The sequence below is a fragment of the Neopelma chrysocephalum genome, unplaced genomic scaffold (assembly GCF_003984885.1).
Source record: "Neopelma chrysocephalum unplaced genomic scaffold, ASM398488v2 Primary Assembly neopelma1_299, whole genome shotgun sequence".
Lineage (NCBI taxonomy): Eukaryota > Metazoa > Chordata > Aves > Passeriformes > Pipridae > Neopelma > Neopelma chrysocephalum.
In genome coordinates, this window is record NW_020897961.1 from 2,027,347 (window position 1) to 2,034,201 (window position 6,855).

Here is a 6,855-nt window from a genome sequence, read left to right on the forward strand (position 1 = left end):
GATTCACACACAGAGGATTCAGATTCCCCAAAAGAGGATTCAGATTCACACAAAGAGGATCTGGATTCACAAAGAGGATCCCAGTTCTCTTGCAGGGAGAGGGTTAACTGACCCAAAGAAAGACCTGCCCCAACAAGAAGCTTCCAGAACCACTTCCAGGCTGGTTATTAACTAACACTAAACCAGGACCAGGCTGTGGTGAGAGAGGGTTCAGAGACTGTTGTGCCCAGGATTTCACTCCTGCAGAAAACTGGAAGTGTCAGCTGCCTTTGGACACACAGGACTTGCAGCACTACTGGCAAATGTGACCTGGGAATGAATCCATTCATCTTTCTATCCATTGTCCATCCAGAGCAGCTGTTTAACACCAACCACTGCACTATTTAGCTGTTTATGGCAAGAGTTTGTAACTAAACCCCAAACCTCAGTGACCCCCCTACGTGCGCATTCACTGGGAGTGGGTCTTCTCCAAGGGATAAGATCTGGGAAGCACTTGGATTCAGCCAGATCTGAGCATGTGCTGGAGCACCTCATCATCCACAACCTTAATTCCCAAGTCTGTGTAAGTCTGTGCTTCTTTCCTTGCAAGCTCCTGGTCTTTGGAAGATTGGGAGTAGTAAAGCTGCTCTGAGAAACCCAAACGTTCATTTCCTGCCGGAGCACAATATTTAGCTCTTGGGGTGGCACAAATTACAGCATCCTTATTTTTATTTCAGCATTTATTTGCAGGAAATGTACAACAGAAACCTGATGCTGGCTGGATTTTAAACCCACAAGCACTCTGTAAACAAGCTCGACCCAGAGAGATTTACATGTTTCTTCTTGAAACATAAGGAGAAGCAGCGAGGCTGAATAATTGGAAACAGTTCTGGAGACTTCATTTGCTTGTTTTTTCCTGGGATTTGCTTTTGGGGCTGGCTGTTCCCAACCTCAATACCTGGCAGGGTTGATCAACTAGTTGGAATCTCATTTGCATAGTAGTTGATGTGCCGGCAGCTCTCCCAGGGGGAAATCAGTGCCCTGGAAGAGGTCAACAATATGCAGGAGGAAAAAAGAGTGTGGAGAGGCCATTTTTCTTCAACTGCTGCTTTTAAAAGGGGTCACAGCAGAGTATCCAAGATCAAGGCTGTATATATAAATATACCTCAAAGAACACATTACTGTGACATCCCTGGGAGCCTCTGGATCCGTCCTCAAACCCTTTGAGAAGGTGCCAATTAGCAGCACAAACATGCCCAGGTTTTAAACACGTGCCCATGGGACCCTCTTCCCCCTCAGGAGCCACAGCCACTCCAGTTACCTGCAGTGGGACAGGGTGGGAGCACCAGTGCTCCCCTGAGCTGTGTGCTCAGCTGTTTGAGGCTTTGTGGGGTGAGGTGACCCCTCAAACCCTTCTGGGATCTGGGCAAACAGCCACGGTCCTGCAAACAGAGGAGGGTGCAGAGGAGCTCATTAAAGAGGATCCTGGTCTTCAGGGAGGCTCTGCCCTACTGACCTGTTTGCAGGATCAGGCCTCGGCAGGGAAGAGCCCAAATACAGGGAATTTGGGTTAGGAAGGAACGAAGCCAAAGTGGAGCTGGTGCAGGATGTCAGTGGCGGCCGTTCCCTCGCCTGGACAATGTTCCAGGTCCTCAGGCTCGCTCACATTAATGTTTAATGTGCCAGCATCCAGGATAAAGAGATCCCAAGGAAACTGTTGGCACACAGAGCTTTCCCTGCACACACATACCCACAGCACTGTCACCTGTGTCATCCCACACCAGCCTCCTCCAGGACCTGAGTGACCACAGGCAAACCCAGCATCGATTTAAAAGGCAAAGCAGCCCCATTTTGGGGCTTGGTGCGTTTCTAAATATCCAACCCCCTTCTGCAGAGACCACGGAGAAGGACTTCAATAAACAGGAGGGGAAGGACTTCAATAAACAGGAGGGGAAGGAAAAGGGGTGGCTCAGAAAGCCCCAGAGCAGCAGCTCCCCCAGCGCTGCTGGGCATCGCTCACTGCCGTGGTTCGGACACAAACCTGGCAGCTTCTGCCCCTTGTCACCCCGCTTTGAACCTCAGGAGACACCCCCTGAAGCTGCTGAGATGCCAACACAGGAGGGGAAGGCTACAGGCAACAAACAGCACAGGTCCAAACCCCCCATCCAGGTTAAATGGCTTGATAATGGCTGGAAAAGGGAGGTCTGAGCTGCCTGGAAGCCTCAGCTGTGAGCAGACCTGAGGACAACATGCAGTGCAGATGTTTAAGGGTTTCTTTTATCATGCTGTAAAAATGTATATGCAATCATGCCCAGCAAGCCTCCACAAGCAGATATTAAGTTCAGGGAATGAGAGGGCAGTTTTAGAACCACCCACTGAATTTCTCTACATTTTCCATGTCCTGCCTGTGGACTTCAGGTTCAACAGACTAAATCCAGATTGTGGCTTTTATTGCCCCTGCTTAATGCCTTTATTCTGAGAAATATGTTCACATTTTGGTGCTTTTATCAAAGTAGGCTGCATTTAATTAAAAGCAGACCTGTAAAGCAGTTTGTTTCTATTGCCCTCTTTCCATGATAGCCCAAGAACTATTGCATAATACCCAGCATTTACTTTGGTTTCGTGCTTACACTTTTAACATTAATACATTCACAGGTTAAAAAAACAATGAAACCCTCCCAGCCTTGCAGAGCTTCTCCATATGATCAATCCCCCCAGTTAAGTGCTGAGTTAACCAATGTATCTTTAGCTGGGGACTGTATAAAACTGAATAAAACTGACTCATAAAAAAATCCTTTCAGTTTACCTTAAGAAGGCACCTGGTTAAAATGAGCTCTCTCAGACCCTTTCAACATCCCCAACATTTGCTGAAAAAGCTCTGCCTGGTTCGTTTTCCATCTCCTAACAGATTGCCTGCCATATTTCATGCCGGATCAATAAAAGTTCCATGTGCCCAAATGGGCTAAAAGGATGTTTGCTGGTGTTTCTAAGCCCAGCAGCTTCTCTGTGGGCTTTTTGTCCAGTTCACAACAACTCTGGAAGGTAAAACATGCACAACACCATCATCTCGCTATGGGTCAAGCCAGGCTTTTAAAGAAAAACATAATGAGAAGACTTGCATTGCAGTTGAACTTACAGGGGGAGGTTTTCTGGAGGCTGTGGGAGACGCACAGGACCAGCCATTTAAAGCCCGACACTGGGCTGGGCTTTGGGCTGAGGAAGGAAAGCCTGGACAAGCAGCCACCAAAATGTTGTTTGGAAATCCATCTATATTTATGTATCTATCTATCATGATCTGGTAGGAATAAGCTGCATCAGCACAATCTCCAGCACATTATGATTGGACAAACCCTGCATGACAATGAAGAGTGTGAGTTTGGAGTGAGGAGGCACGACCCCGACTCCCCACCCTGCTGAGACGGGGCAGGAAAGAGGTTTTGGTTAAATTTGGGCCAACTATTTCCCTTCAAGTGGGTTTTTGTTCCCCCCACCTTTGCAAGCCAAGTTTTGCCCTGGGATTCGACAGCAGGGCTTGCAAAGTGCTTTTGTTCCCTGCTGAAATCAGTTTGCAGGATCGAGCCCTGGCCTGATCCTGCCCCACCGGGAAGTTAAGGGAGGTGTTGTGAGAACCAGGTGAGGTCTGCACACCACTGAGGGTACAGGAGCAGAGCCCAGCTCCTGCAGGGCAGACCCCTCCCTGCAGAGACCCCTGAGGTCCTTACACTACCTGGAAGCTTCACCTGGAGCAGGATTTGGCCGGGATCCACCACCCTTCCCCATCCCTCACCTCCCTGTCGGATTCTGCCCGGAGACACACAGACCACCTCCCTGGAGCCAGAGCAGAGCCTTTATCTACAGGTGCAGTGCAGAGAGGATTTGGCTACAGGTCCAGTGCATCCTCTCAGGAAACAGTTAAGCCCCCACCAGGACTCCCAAAACTGCAAAGATGAACCTTCCCCTACCAAACCCTTCCCAGAAATAAAGTCCCAGCGCACGCACACGCAGGTCAGGGCACATGCAAGGACCCTCTCCCTCCCCAGAAGAAGCCAGCTGGAATATTCCTTGATAAAAATATGGCATTGGGAGCTCTTACCTGATAAAATCTGTATTCCCAGCTACCAGCACACCTACAGCACCAGGCTCTCATGGGGCATCACGCAAGGGTGCAACAGCAGATTGGTGCAGGTCATGGAAGTTTACAGCCAGAAGCAAAAAAAAACCCAGCCCAAAACAACCCCAAAAAATCCCCCAAAAGCCACAACATGACCCAAATGATATCCCTGCAACGGCTGTCTCGTTACAAGCAAGCTGAGATGAAGGAGGGGTTTTTACTTGCTCTGAGGCATCATATGGAGCTTAATCACAGGCAGTTACGTATATGGTTCTTTTGGCCTTCAATCAAGTGTGTCATTTCGGTGGCAGCTGCCTACGTGATGTAAGCAACCTGGGCATCCAGTCCTTTGCCAATCACGGCCTGGTGCAGCTATTTTACAGCTGAACAATGGGGGAATTCGATTTCCCAGGCACCGAGCAGATCCTCTTGGAGTCCGGCAAAGCCACACAGGATCACACACCTCTCCTCCCGCGGAGTTCCAGGCAAGCCCAGCCCGGCCAGAGCTCAGCGAGCCGCTCCCAGCGCCGCTCCCGTCCCGCTAGCATTCCCGACGGAGCCCATCTGGATCCCGGCGACTTCCAACACTCTCCAAAAGCCACTGAGAGACAAAGCTTGTGAGGCACCCGGCGAATTAGTGCGACACAGCGCGGCGGGTGCTCGGGGGGAGGCGGCTGCTCCACGGGAAACACTCAAACTTGGTGGGTGGAAAAGGTCTGAGCTGCTGGTGAGTAACAGGAGGAACAGCTCACGCTCAGGACACAGCGGCAGCTCAGCCGCCCTCAGAGCAGCCCTTCGGTGGGGAAACCAGGAGGCAATCACTGCAAGTCAGGTGTTAAACCTGGGCTCGAAATTAGAGCTGAAATAAAACCGGGCTGGGCTGAATAAATGACAGCTCCGAGCAGGAGCTGGGTGACAGGCAGGACTCGCTCCGGGAGTCTTTTGGTTGCCGACAGCGGCATCAGGAGGTGTTTGGGGCCAAATTCCTCTGTCGAGGACGTTTGTTGGTTTTGACAGATTCATTAGGACCCATCTATTCAAACAGATGGCGGCTGCTCCCTCTGCTCTGGGCTCTCCATTCCCGTGGAACTCCACGGGAGCAGGACACCGCATAGACACCGAGCTCTCATTACATCACCCACGGCGCGAACCGGGAGAGGGCCAAGAAATTAAGGAAAAAAGGTTTTCTGGGCAGCAAAAGTGCTGTTCTGCTGCTCCATGGCAACTCCACAAACACCCGTGTGTGCGCCCACAGCCGCACACAGCCCAGGAGAGGGGGGGGAACCGGGAATTAGCCGCACACGCCAGGGGATGGGGTACCGAGTGTTCCCGCCTGGAGGGGATGAGCATCCCGAGCATCCACACCCGCAGACCCCCCGTGGCCGCCCGCGGACCCCGCTGTGCCCCGCGGGGGACGGCGCAGCTCCCGCCCCGTCTGAGCGCGCTGGGAGGGTGGGATGAACCCCCCAACAGGTCGGTCCCCGCTGGAGCAGCGGGTGCCCCCCCAGCCGGGCAGGGGAGGGCACTGCGTTGGCACAGCCGGCTCCCTCCCAACCCTCCCCTCCCCGCCTGGGGGGCACCCGCTGCTCCCCATCCTTCGCCACCTCCTCGACTCACCTCTCCACCCGCCGGCTCCTCCGCCACAGGTTTGCTCGGCTCCACTATCCCCCCCCCCTCCCCACTCCAGATCTCTCCTTTAGCCGACTTGTTCAAAGGAGGGAGGAGGCACAGAGAGAGAGATCTGGGCGGCGAGGATGGCGGAGAGAGAGAGAGGAAAAAAAAATATATATAAAACCCCCACGAAAACGGATGGAATCGAAGAAAACAAGCGAAGAAACGAAAGGCGAAGAGGGGGTGCTGGCGGAGGAGGAGGAGGGGTGCGGCGCGGCGCGGCAGCCCCGGCTCAGCGCCCCATGGCCCCCGCAGCCCCCCGAGCGCAGCCCGAGCCCCGCCGCGCCGCGCCGCGCTCCCCCCGGCACCCCCGGCCAGGGCGGCGGCGCAGCGCCCGGCTGGGACCACCCTCCGCCGCGGCCAACCTTGCGGCAGGGCCCCCCCTCCATAACCCCTTCATCGCCACTGCCTCGGTGCCGGCCGCCCCCTCCTCCCCGTCCTCCAGCCCCGAACCCCGCCGGGATGCTGCGCGCACCGAGAGGGTCCGGCCCCCGCCCTGCTCCGGCCGCCCCCCGCCCCTCCGGGCAAAGGCACGACCCCGAGGATCGCGGGGGCACAGAACGTGCCGAGGGGGACCCACGAGGAGCGGCGAGTCCAGCCCTCAGCCCTGCACGGGCCCATCCCAGGGTCACACCCTGTGCCCCGGAGCATCGTCCAAATGCTCCTTGAACTAAACCCCGGAGAGGAATCGCTCCTGTGGGGCTGAGCCCCTCGGGAAGTTGGCTCTCCAAAGGCTCTCCAGGTCTCTTCTTGGCAAGGAGGGGGGGTTCAGCTGCCAGTTCCTTTTTTTAGAATCACAGAATCATTAAGGTTGGAAAAGACCTCCAGGATCATTAAGTCAAACAATTAACCCAGTACTGCCAAGCCCACTACTAAGCCATGTCCCCAGGTGCCACATCCACACACCTTTTGAACACTTCCAGGGATGATAACTCCCCTGGGCAGCTATGCCAGGACCCAACCATCCTTTCCATGAAGAAATCTTTCCTAATGTCCAACCTGAACCTCTCCTGGTGGTTCTTCTCATCACTTGTTCCCCGGGAGCAGAGCCTGACCCCCCCCCCCCCCCCCCCCCCCCCCCCCCCCCCCCCCCC

The 6,855-nt window shown here is 54.3% G+C and overlaps 1 protein-coding gene across 5 annotated transcripts in view; it reads right to left on the reverse strand.

The window, feature by feature from the left end:
- Nucleotides 1–6,855, reverse strand: part of CALN1 (calneuron 1) — a 159,566-nt gene that overhangs the window by 124,296 nt on the left and 28,415 nt on the right. Inside the window, exons 1-2 of one of the 5 annotated variants that reach the window (XM_027704963.1) lie at nucleotides 5,708–5,972; nucleotides 4,073–4,691 (exon numbers count right to left, since the gene is read on the reverse strand). The exons of 1 other annotated variant lie outside the window; for it this stretch is intronic. The gene's annotated coding sequence lies outside the window, so the exon portion shown is untranslated. Of the gene's footprint in view, nucleotides 1–4,072; nucleotides 4,985–5,707; nucleotides 5,973–6,855 lie in introns of those variants that run through there. 3 more of the 5 variants (XM_027704964.1, XM_027704965.1, XM_027704962.1) reach the window with 3 other exon arrangements.